The sequence below is a fragment of the Triticum aestivum genome, chromosome 4A (genome assembly GCF_018294505.1).
Source record: "Triticum aestivum cultivar Chinese Spring chromosome 4A, IWGSC CS RefSeq v2.1, whole genome shotgun sequence".
Classification (NCBI taxonomy): Eukaryota; Viridiplantae; Streptophyta; class Magnoliopsida; order Poales; family Poaceae; genus Triticum; species Triticum aestivum.
In genome coordinates this window covers 447,002,103-447,014,686 of record NC_057803.1, presented here as the reverse complement: position 1 = coordinate 447,014,686, position 12,584 = coordinate 447,002,103, and positions in this window count along the sequence as shown.

Genomic DNA, 12,584 nt, shown 5'->3' with positions numbered 1-12,584 from the left:
AACCTCTGCCAAAAATGATGAATATATTCTTAGGTCATTTTTGGATTTTTGAATTAAATCATATTGTATTTGACTTTGGGCATTTAAATACTATAAATAATTTAAATGTTCAAATAAATGTTGGAAAATTGTTAAGGGTCACTGAAATAATTCAGAAAGCACCCATAATTGTTTCCAGGATTTTATTAAATGATTTGGTATTTTAAATCAAATCAAAAACAAAATAACAGAAATAGAAAAGAAATAAAAGAGAGAGAGAGAAGGAAGTTACCTGGCGCCCACTTACCTGGCCCAGCACGGCCCAGCCCATCTCCACTCCCCCCCCTGTCGTCTTCCTCTGCCAGTAGGCAGAGGCGAGGCGTGGCGCGCGCCCGAGAGGCCTCGGCCACCTCCTGCTTCCCCCTGGCCACCTCCTGCTTCCTCCTCGACGCCCGGAGACGCCACGCACCTCCCTGCCTCTCTCCCTCACTCTCCCGCGTCCTCATCCTCTCCCCGGAACACTCTCCCCCTCCTCTGTTCTCCTCACCCGAACGGAGCCGCCGCCACCGACGAGAGCCACCGTGGCTACCGGCCACCCCACGGCTCACCGACGCCCCAGGAAGCTCCGCCGGTCCTCCCTCTTCCTCCTCACCAAGACGGAAGGCGCCGGAAGCCCTGGATGGGGCCAGCTTCGCCGTTCCCCTCCTCGGCCACCGCGGATCGCCGCCGTCAAATCCGTCCCCGTCCGGCCTCCCTCAAGCTCGCCGTCCACCTCTACAGGGTCTACGTGAGCTCTCCGTCCGTTTCCCCCTCTCTGTTTCGTCGTTCGCGCGCCGTAGCTAGGTTATCCACCAAGGCCGAAACCCCATCGCCGCCGGCCATGGCGCCGCCGTGGCCAGGGCCACCGCAGCCCGCGCCTGAGCACGTCACCGTGCTCGGTGAACCCCCAGGAGCACGTAGCCCTCCTCGTTTTCTCCTCTAGTGCGCCGTAGCTTCGCCACCGTTCGCGCCCGAACTCCGGCCACCGCGGAAGTGCTCGCCGCCGTCGTCTCCGGCCACCCCACGGCCCCTCGTGCAGCCAGCTAGGTGCGGCCGTGTACGGGCTACCTTCTGGTGGCCTTCGCGCGTCCAGCCGCCGCCCGTAGCGCAACCCCGGTGAACATCCGCCGCGTTTCGTGTCGCCGCCGGCCGAACTCCGGTGGCCAGTGACGTGGCGCTGTCATTAGCCACTAATGACGCACTAACCAACCCCCTAGGCCACTGACAGTGGGCCCTACCCCTGGTCAAACCCCAGTCAGCGCTGGGTTTGACCGGGATTAGCTCCTGTGTCACTGACGTGTGGCCCCCACACGTCAGGTTTGACCTGGGGCGCCCAGTTGACCCTGCTGACGTCACCATGACGTGGTGCTGACGCCATAATTCATTTCTGGATTTATATTATTCAGGAAATTCCAGAAAATGCCTAAAACTTCTAAAAATCATAGAAATTTAACCGTAACTCCAAATTAAATAATTTATATATGAAAAATTATCAGAAAAATTCAAGGAATCCATCTGTACCATTTTCATGCATGTTAGAACAACTTATAGCTGCTGTTTAGCACAAATCAATTAAATGGTATTTGAATAATCACATATGGAGTTTGAATTTGAATCTTGTATTCAAACCAACTTCATTTAATCTGTTGCTAGTTGCATTAGCTCAAAACACATTCATATTGCCATGTCATGAGCATGCATCATATTGTGCATTGCATTGATTGTATTTCTTCTTTGTTGCCGGTATCTGTTCCCTCCCGGTAGACGATGTTCCGACGTTGTGATCGTTGACACTGATGAAGACTCAATGTTATCTTCAGAAGTGCCAGGCAAGCAAAACCCCCTTGTTCATTCCGATAAAATCCCACTCTCTCGCTCCTGCTCTCTATTACTGCATTAGGACAACAACGATTCAACTGTTACTTGCTGCGGTAGCTGAACCCCTTTATCCTTTGCATGACCTGTCATTCCACAGTAAATAGATGAAACCCACTAGCATGAGTAGGAGTTGTTTGAGCCCTGTTGTGCCTACTCATTCATGTTTGTTTGTCATGCCTGCTATTGCTTAGAGTTGAGTCAGGTCTGATTCATCGGGGATGTATCAGAGGCGTGTGAACATGTCCTACTGTGTGTGAGCTAAGTGTGTGAACACGATTTGGTAAAGGTAGCGGTGAGAGGCCATGTAGGAGTACATGGTGGGTTGTCTCATTGCAGCCGTCCTCAGGAACTGAGTTCTGTGTTTGTGATCCATGAACAGTTACTACCACACATTGGGTTCCGGTAACTCGACCCCTCTCGGCTTCTTAATCACCCTTGTTCTCTGTCCAGGAGTTGCAACTAGTTTCTGGTGTTTGTAGGTAGTGTTAGTAGTCTACCAAGTGGCACCCGGTACAGGTGGGCTTGGGACAGACTAGGCACAGTGGCCCGGTGTACCAAGTGGCACCCGGATGGTGGACTTGGGAACCCTGCACACATCGTTTGGGGCCGTGAGCGACACCCCGGCCGGATCTCCTTGCGGATGGAACCCGAATAGGCGATAAACCTGGACAAGAGACTTGAGTGTTTAGGTAGGCCGTGGCCGACTCCCTCGCCCGGCTTCCGCTTGAAGGTTGCCGAGATACATGACGTGTACAGGGCGATAAGTGGCGAGAGCGTGTGTGAAGAAGTACACCCCTGCAGGGTTATCACTATCTATTCGAATAGCCGGATTCCTCGGATATGGAAACTTGGACCCCATTGCATAGTTCATAGACAAGTGAAAGTGGATACCCTAAAATACGCAAGATAAGCGTGAGTGCTATGGATGGCGTTCTCGTAGGGAGACGGGAGCGGATCCATAGTGGTGTATTGATATGGTGAATATGTGGACTCGTGTGCGCCACCTCAAAAGAGTTACTTGCAGTCGTAGTTCAGGTTAGCCACCGAGTCAAAGCTGGCTTGCTGCAGTTAAACTCCACCACCCCCTTGTTGATAATGATGCATATGTAGTTAGTTCTGATGTAAGTCTTGCTGGGTACATTTGTACTCACGTTGCCTATTTATGTTTTTGCAGAGAGACTTCAGTCTCACTAGTAGTTCCGCTTGGACTTCGACGTTTAGCTTGTTACCTCAGCTACGATCTTGTGCCCTCGGCAGGATCTGGTAGATAGTCAGGCTTCTCAGCCTTTTTCATTTATAGATGTCTGTACTCAGACATGTTAAGCTTCCGCTTGTGCTTTGATTTGTATGCTCTGAGTGTTGGGTCATGAGACCCATGTTTGTAATATCTCGCTCCTCGGAGCCTATTGAATAATTACTTGAGTCGTAGAGTCATGTTGTGATGCCATGTTGTATTGCACATATCGAGCATATTGTGTGTATGTTATTGAAATGCTTGGTATGTGTGGGATCTGACTATCTAGTTGTTTATCCTTAGTAGCCTCTCTTACCGGGAAATGTCTCCTAGTGTTTCCACCGAGCCATGGTAGCTTGCTACTGCTCCGGAACACTTAGGCTGGCCGGCATGTGTCCTTCTTCGTTCCTGTGTCTGTCCCTTCGGGGAAATGTCACGCGATGAATACCGGAGTCCTGTTAGCCCGCTACAGCCCGGTTCACCGGAGTCCTGCTAGCCCAGTGCTACAGCCTGGATTCACTCGCTGATGACCGACACGTTCGATGCTGGGTCATGGATGCCTGTCCCTGTAAGTATGTGCCCCTTTGGGTTTACGACTAGCCATGTCAGCCCGGGCTCCTTATCATAAGGATGCTAGCGACACTATCATATACGTGTGCCAAAAGACGCAAACGGTCCCGGGCAAAGGTAAGGCGACACCCGTGGGAATACCGTGCGTGAGGCCGCAAAGTGATATGAGGTGTTACATGCTAGATCGATGTGGCATTGAGTCGGGGTCCTGACAGCGTTGGTATCAGAGCTTGACTGCCTGTAGGATTACCAAGCCAAACTGGTCGAAGTTGAGTCTAGAAATTCTTTAGTTATATAAGGGAATTGATTGTGGGATGGAACGTAAGGCTCTTTTTACTCCTTATACTTTATGCCCTTCTGATCTGAGTCATCTTATCTTTCCTACGGGGATTAAGAACTAGGCTATCTCTTCTTTCTATCAGGATCATGTGTTACTAATCCGTAGACTTATAAGATTGTTGGATTTAAGCTTGAGTTCAGTTCCTACTACTTCTGTATGTTAACTGTTGATCTCCAAACCTTGATATTGTGCTTCTGAGTGGTTATGCCACCATTTTTGTGAATGTCTCATATTTTTTCTGAGCATTTACAACCATTATGCTGTCCGAGTCATCCCAGGTTTCCAAAGAGTCTGACGCATTTGCAAAATCCTTTTCCTCTGGTTTCAATGTCTTTTAGGCCAGGTTAATCACACAAATTAGTGAGTTGAGGTACTTTATTGCCTCGACATATATGTTGGAATAATTATTATGACCCTAGGTGTCTCAGCGGATCATCTAGTGGTCTAGCCATGATTTGTGTCCTAGTGTGATGATTCTGGCCTTTATTCTCGAAAGCATTCCGTGATGCTACTTAGTAGTAGGTATTCTACTCCTTGGGTTTTGAACCCGAGATTCATCCTACTTACTTCATGTTGATAGTAATTGCTAGCTCCCTTGGGTTATTAGTAACCTTTGCGATAGTCCTTGGAGTCCGTGGTATCTTCTTCTTCCAAATACCATGAACCATTATGGCAAAAGTTTGTTGGATCAAAAGATCACAACAGGCCCTCTATGAGTTCTCCATGCTATATTGTGACTCTGCCAGCTCAACCTTTCTGCATGGGTTATCCGGAAGAATTATGTTGAACTTTGTTCGGCATACCAACCCATGTATCCACAACTCAGAAAGTTATATGTTCCTTTGAGTTGTCCCTCTTTAGTTGTCTACTGACCTTCGTCTATCAATTGATAGTCAAGAGTATGCGTGCGTTCGTTTATCGATGCCTATTACTCTTGTGGTCCGTCAAGCCATTCTATCGCGGAATGACTAGGATAAACAAACTCCAGTACCTCTTCCCTATCCAGGATTGGGTCAAAGAAGTTGTGCTCCGCAGATCAAATTGCTAATCCAGCTTTTGTTCTGCTCTACCTTGGAGTATTACATATTTTATATCGAGATTGTTATAGGAATTGCACACCATCCTATGAACTCTTGGTACAGTGATACTTCTTCCCATCATTGTTCATTCCTCGGTTCCTGTGTTATTGTAACCGGAATGCCGACAAATGAATCATGGTGTGTGAAATCAATACTCCTAGCAACCTTGTTGCTTGGTAGTTAAAGGATAATAATTTCATTCTTAGCATGTTGGTTAGTGAATCATCATTCTAAGATTGATCGTGCTACCTAGTCCATTCTCCTGGTTCACTCCTCGATCGATGAGTTAGGATTATTTCAAATCCTTGCCCTACTGATCATATCGTCTTGCCCTGGAAAGCAAGATTGTTCTCGAGCTTAGTAACATACCGGTGGTTCGTGATTTTCTGAATATCTTCTCAGAAGTATTACCAGGTTGTCACCTGACCGCTATGTTGAGCTCGTTATCAAGTTGGTTTCTTGTGAACCACCTTCTCTCCAAGAATCGGTGTTAGATATCCCTGAGCTAGTTGGTTAAGCTAGACAACAACTTGGAGAGTTGGAAGATAAAAGCTTGCCTGACTTAGTTCGTTCCAAAGGGATATTCTTGTGTAGTGTGTGTTGAAGAAAGACGATATCTTCATCGATTGGTCCTTGTGATCAGTTGCTGGACCTATTGTCTTATCAATCCTTTGATTTGAGTGTGGGCTATCGTCAAATCAAATCAGTACTAACGATGCTCGTAATGTTGTCTTACTCGTGGTTGATCCCTTGAGCATACACCATTACATCTTTGGTCTGACCAATGCTATCACCGTGTTCACATGATGGTGGAAGTCCAGTGATATGGAAATTCCGATGAGTTGTTGTTGAGCCCATCAGTAGCATTTTGTCTCCCCCCATGAATCATGTTGAACATCAACCTAGTGTTGGAAACTTTTGTAAGCATTTCTTCGTGTTTCGTTCATGAAGCATATGTTTGGATGAAGGTAGTGACTTCCTTTAATTCATGTGCATCTGATGCAAGTTGCCGCCGTGGATTCGAGAAAGTCAATGTGGTTTTCCTCGGAATCATTCCAAATCAGTCATGCACACGTGTGAAGAATTCTGTGGTTTGAAGACTTGCAACCTTCAATCTATATGTATCCCTAGCACACCAAGCCACTGATTGATTTGTTCAAGGAGAAGGAGTTCCTTCATAAGAGCTAATCCGGACTTATATAAGGACTTTGATATCCTCGATGATGGTTCCCAACCTGAACTCGGTAATGTTTTATTGTAAGACTACCACATGGTCATGCTTGTCTAGGACATCGTGTTCACACGTGTGTAGCGGAACCAGTTCATGTTTTGGAGTTTGCTATCGTAGTTCATTCCCCGAGAATCTCACCATGCCGTCTCGTCGATTTGTGTTGTAAACTTTCATTTTTCTTTCTAGACTTGATGAGTCTGGGATATTCTGACACCAACCAGATCTGAATCTCAGGCAGATGTGATGGTTGGAACATTTTCCAAGAACTATAATATTGGTCTCGCGATAACCGGTAAAGTGGATGTCGTGGCCAACACACCCCGCCGGAAGACCTGTTATTATAATATCTTGATTGAGGAAGTTGGCCACCTTTCCATAAGGACTTCGTAGGATTTACTCCCTAGATGTGCCTTATGATTTTTGTGTTCCGAAGTCCGACCTTTTACTTGATGTTCTAGATACCAAACCATATCTATGAATGGGTTACACTAGCACATCAAGGAGAACATTAGAAGCGGAGTGCTAAATGTCTCTCGGTCGATCATCCAGATTTTATTTCCTTGGCCCTGCCAAGGGTGAAATCTGAGAAGGTGTTATCTTCCTTTGCATCTGCATCCTCCATCACCATTCATCATGGTAGTAAGTTGTGTTACCGGACCCTTGACACGGATGTTGGTAAAACCTTGATGATTATGGAATTGCTCAAGTTCTTGAGAGCACGCGCAAGTGCTAGGTTTGATCGTCGGCATTAACTGTATAGCGCTCTCAGTTTCCTCGGTTATGCTATAACCATTCCAATAGTGGAATAACTCTCTATTGTTGAGCCTCTCCCCAGTTACTAGAATCATTCCCATCATTTGCGTTTTGTTCCCAGCTTTCACCGCCAATGTGCCATTCTACCATGGGTCTCTTCCATTTCCGGTGATAAGCAAATTCATCCATTACGTTGTCTTCAACAAGGTAATCCACATCATCCAAGTTCGGGTATGCCATTCTACCGAACCCCTCTAAATGATCGATTATGATTTGCCTTAAGCTGGTATAAAGAGTTTCAAGGATCTTTGAATCAAAGGTAATTCTTTTTGCCACTTAAGGGGATATTTCTACGAGTCACCTTCCCTAAGGTGCATCGTTATGGTATCATGGCAACTCAAACTCCTCGCTACGTTGACAATCGTTTACCACCTTCTTAAGCGTGAAATTGATGTCTACCTAGTGAACCTTTGTCATCTGCTTCACTCCAATTCCTATGGATGTGTACTTCGTCTCTCAGCTCGAGAGATGTTGTTATGTCTCATTCCGTGGGTTAACCCTGAGTTGTTCGACCTTCGAGAGGAACAATTCTTTTAGGGTCTTTCCTTTCCTCTCGTTGTCATGATAGTTGGAGTTCTCAAGGCAAGACTTCAAGACAATGATGGTGAATGAATCAACATTCAATTGAAGTGCACCCTGGATCGTGAAGATTATACTAGTCTGCGTTACCCCTTCACCTTACCCTACGCTTGAATCTCGAGACGAGATTCTTGTTTAGTGGGGGTGAGTTGTCACATCCCTAGCTTCTGGTTTGCTCTGAGCTAGCTAGTCATGTGTTGCATCATGTTTAAATTTTGCCTAAAATTGAAATGGGGATGTTCAAACCCTAGCATTAAATCAACTCAACTAGGGTGAATTAAAATCTTTTCAATAAACCCAAAAGGTTCCTAAGAAAAGTTCATGATTTCTGGTTAAGGTGGAAACCTCTGCCAAAAATGATGAATATATTCTTAGGTCATTTTTGGATTTTTGAATTAAATCATATTGTATTTGACTTTGGGCATTTAAATACTATAAATAATTTAAATGTTCAAATAAATGTTGGAAATTGTTAAGGGTCACTGAAATAATTCAGAAAGCACCCATAATTGTTTCCAGGATTTTATTAAATGATTTGGTATTTTAAATCAAATCAAAAACAAAATAACAGAAATAGAAAAGAAATAAAAGAGAGAGAGAGAAGGAAGTTACCTGGCGCCCACTTACCTGGCCCAGCACGGCCCAGCCCATCTCCACTCCCCCCCCCTGTCGTCTTCCTCTGCCAGTAGGCAGAGGCGAGGCGTGGCGCGCGCCCGAGAGGCCTCGGCCACCTCCTGCTTCCCCCTGGCCACCTCCTGCTTCCTCCTCGACGCCCGGAGACGCCACGCACCTCCCTGCCTCTCTCCCTCACTCTCCCGCGTCCTCATCCTCTCCCCGGAACACTCTCCCCCTCCTCTGTTCTCCTCACCCGAACGGAGCCGCCGCCACCGACGAGAGCCACCGTGGCTACCGGCCACCCCACGGCTCACCGACGCCCCAGGAAGCTCCGCCGGTCCTCCCTCTTCCTCCTCACCAAGACGGAAGGCGCCGGAAGCCCTGGATGGGGCCAGCTTCGCCGTTCCCCTCCTCGGCCACCGCGGATCGCCGCCGTCAAATCCGTCCCCGTCCGGCCTCCCTCAAGCTCGCCGTCCACCTCTACAGGGTCTACGTGAGCTCTCCGTCCGTTTCCCCCTCTCTGTTTCGTCGTTCGCGCGCCGTAGCTAGGTTATCCACCAAGGCCGAAACCCCATCGCCGCCGGCCATGGCGCCGCCGTGGCCAGGGCCACCGCAGCCCGCGCCTGAGCACGTCACCGTGCTCGGTGAACCCCCAGGAGCACGTAGCCCTCCTCGTTTTCTCCTCTAGTGCGCCGTAGCTTCGCCACCGTTCGCGCCCGAACTCCGGCCACCGCGGAAGTGCTCGCCGCCGTCGTCTCCGGCCACCCCACGGCCCCTCGTGCAGCCAGCTAGGTGCGGCCGTGTACGGGCTACCTTCTGGTGGCCTTCGCGCGTCCAGCCGCCGCCCGTAGCGCAACCCCGGTGAACATCCGCCGCGTTTCGTGTCGCCGCCGGCCGAACTCCGGTGGCCAGTGACGTGGCGCTGTCATTAGCCACTAATGACGCACTAACCAACCCCCTAGGCCACTGACAGTGGGCCCTACCCCTGGTCAAACCCCAGTCAGCGCTGGGTTTGACCGGGATTAGCTCCTGTGTCACTGACGTGTGGCCCCCACACGTCAGGTTTGACCTGGGGCGCCCAGTTGACCCTGCTGACGTCACCATGACGTGGTGCTGACGCCATAATTCATTTCTGGATTTATATTATTCAGGAAATTCCAGAAAATGCCTAAAACTTCTAAAAATCATAGAAATTTAACCGTAACTCCAAATTAAATAATTTATATATGAAAAATTATCAGAAAAATTCAAGGAATCCATCTGTACCATTTTCATGCATGTTAGAACAACTTATAGCTGCTGTTTAGCACAAATCAATTAAATGGTATTTGAATAATCACATATGGAGTTTGAATTTGAATCTTGTATTCAAACCAACTTCATTTAATCTGTTGCTAGTTGCATTAGCTCAAAACACATTCATATTGCCATGTCATGAGCATGCATCATATTGTGCATTGCATTGATTGTATTTCTTCTTTGTTGCCGGTATCTGTTCCCTCCCGGTAGACGATGTTCCGACGTTGTGATCGTTGACACTGATGAAGACTCAATGTTATCTTCAGAAGTGCCAGGCAAGCAAAACCCCCTTGTTCATTCCGATAAAATCCCACTCTCTCGCTCCTGCTCTCTATTACTGCATTAGGACAACAACGATTCAACTGTTACTTGCTGCGGTAGCTGAACCCCTTTATCCTTTGCATGACCTGTCATTCCACAGTAAATAGATGAAACCCACTAGCATGAGTAGGAGTTGTTTGAGCCCTGTTGTGCCTACTCATTCATGTTTGTTTGTCATGCCTGCTATTGCTTAGAGTTGAGTCAGGTCTGATTCATCGGGGATGTATCAGAGGCGTGTGAACATGTCCTACTGTGTGTGAGCTAAGTGTGTGAACACGATTTGGTAAAGGTAGCGGTGAGAGGCCATGTAGGAGTACATGGTGGGTTGTCTCATTGCAGCCGTCCTCAGGAACTGAGTTCTGTGTTTGTGATCCATGAACAGTTACTACCACACATTGGGTTCCGGTAACTCGACCCCTCTCGGCTTCTTAATCACCCTTGTTCTCTGTCCAGGAGTTGCAACTAGTTTCTGGTGTTTGTAGGTAGTGTTAGTAGTCTACCAAGTGGCACCCGGTACAGGTGGGCTTGGGACAGACTAGGCACAGTGGCCCGGTGTACCAAGTGGCACCCGGATGGTGGACTTGGGAACCCTGCACACATCGTTTGGGGCCGTGAGCGACACCCCGGCCGGATCTCCTTGCGGATGGAACCCGAATAGGCGATAAACCTGGACAAGAGACTTGAGTGTTTAGGTAGGCCGTGGCCGACTCCCTCGCCCGGCTTCCGCTTGAAGGTTGCCGAGATACATGACGTGTACAGGGCGATAAGTGGCGAGAGCGTGTGTGAAGCAGTACACCCCTGCAGGGTTATCACTATCTATTCGAATAGCCGGATTCCTCGGATATGGAAACTTGGACCCCATTGCATAGTTCATAGACAAGTGAAAGTGGATACCCTAAAATACGCAAGATAAGCGTGAGTGCTATGGATGGCGTTCTCGTAGGGAGACGGGAGCGGATCCATAGTGGTGTATTGATATGGTGAATATGTGGACTCGTGTGCGCCACCTCAAAAGAGTTACTTGCAGTCGTAGTTCAGGATAGCCACCGAGTCAAAGCTGGCTTGCTGCAGTCAAACTCCACCATCCCCTTTGTTGATAATGATGCATATGTAGATAGATCTGATGTAAGTCTTGCTGGGTACATTTGTACTCACGTTGCTTAATTTATGTTTTTGCAGAGAGACTTCAGTCTCACTAGTAGTTCCACGTGGACTTCGACGTTTAGCTTGTTACCTCAGCTACGATCTTGTGCCCTCGGCAGGATCTGGTAGATAGTCAGGCTTCTCAGCCTTTTTCATTTATAAATGTCTGTACTCAGACATGTTAAGCCTCCGTTTGTGCTTTGATTTGTATGCTCTGATTGTTGGGTCATGAGACCCATGTTTGTAATATCTCGCTCCTCGGAGCCTATTGAATAAATTACTTGAGTCGTAGAGTCATGTTGTGATGCCATGTTGTATTTGCACATATCGAGCATATTGTGTGTATGTTATTGAAATGCTTGGTATGTGTGGGATCTGACCATCTAGTTGTTTATCTTTAGTAGCCTCTCTTACGGGGAAATGTCTCCTAGTGTTTCCACCGAGCCATGGTAGCTTGCTACTGCTCCGGAACACTTAGACTGGCCGGCATGTGTCCTTCTTCGTTCCTGTGTCTGTCCCTTCGGGGAAATGTCACGCGATGAATACCGGAGTCCTGTTAGCCCGCTACAGCCCGGTTCACCGGAGTCCTGCTAGCCCAGTGCTACAGCCTGGATTCACTCGCTGATGACCGACACGTTCGATGCTGGGTCATGGATGCCTGTCCCTGTAAGTCTGTGCCACTTTGGGTTTACGACTAGCCATGTCAGCCCGGGCTCCTTATCATATGGATGCTAGCGACACTATCATATACGTGTGCCAAAAGACGCAAACGGTCCCGGGCAAAGGTAAGGCGACACCCGTGGGAATACCGTGCGTGAGGCCGCAAAGTGATATGAGGTGTTACATGCTAGATCGATGTGGCATTGAGTCGGGGTCCTGACACCGCCCGCTTCTCCCGTGTGTTGATAAACGGCGGGAGCAGCATCAACATCTTGTACCGCGACACCCTGGAGAAGCTGAATGTCAAGACAAAGCAACTCATGCCTACTCGAACAGTGTTCCATGGCATCGTACCTGGCCTATCCTGCGCCCCCATTGGCAAGATCAAGATTGATGTACTTTTTGGGGACAAGGAGCATTTCCGCCGGGAAGCGATCTGGTTTGAAGTGGTGGACCTGGAGAGCCCTTACCATGCATTGCTTGGCCGACCTGCCTTGGCCAAATTCATGGCAGTTCCCCACTATGCATACCTCAAGATGAAGATACCAAGCACCAAAGGCGTCATCACCGTAGCCGGTGATTACAAGAATTCCTCTGAGTGCGCAGCAGCCAGCAGCCGGCTGGCCGAGTCCCTTGTGATTGCCGAAGAAAAGAAGATGTTGGACTGAGTCGTGGCCATAGCCGGCAAGCAGTCGGCCTTGTCCCTTGATCCCAAGGAGCATGATGCTCAAGGATCTTTCCAGCCGGCCAAGGAGACGAAGAAGATACCTCTTGACCCTGAGCACCCAGAGAGGTTTGCCGTCA